The sequence below is a fragment of the Protobothrops mucrosquamatus genome, unplaced genomic scaffold, assembly GCF_001527695.2.
Source record: "Protobothrops mucrosquamatus isolate PMUCROS unplaced genomic scaffold, P.Mucros_1.0 scaffold_67, whole genome shotgun sequence".
Classification (NCBI taxonomy): Eukaryota; Metazoa; Chordata; class Lepidosauria; order Squamata; family Viperidae; genus Protobothrops; species Protobothrops mucrosquamatus.
The window spans coordinates 58103-58541 of NW_015386143.1; positions in this window are offsets into that span (position 1 = coordinate 58103).

A 439-nucleotide genomic window follows, 5' to 3' on the forward strand; every position below is an offset into this window, starting at 1 on the left:
TTATTATTATTATTATTATTATTATTATTATTATTATTATTATTATTATTATTATTATTATTATTATTATTATTATTATTATTATTATTATTATTATTATTATATAGTTCTGGTCAATAGAGATGCTAATACCCTAGAAAGAGTGCAGAGAAGAACAACAAAGATGGTAAGAGGTCTGGAGAGGCTAAATTATAGGATGAATGGTTAAAGGAACTAGCTATGTCTAGCCTAAGGAAGAGAAAGGTTAGAGGGGACATGATACCTGTTTTCCAGTACTTAACAGACTAATAGAATAACAGAGCTGGAGGGGACCTTGGAGGTCTTCTAGTCCAACCCCCTGCTCAGGCAGGAAACCCTACACCATTTCAGATGAATGGTTGTCCAATCTGTTTCTAAAATCTTCCAGTGTTGGAGCACTCACAACTTCTAGAGGCAGGTT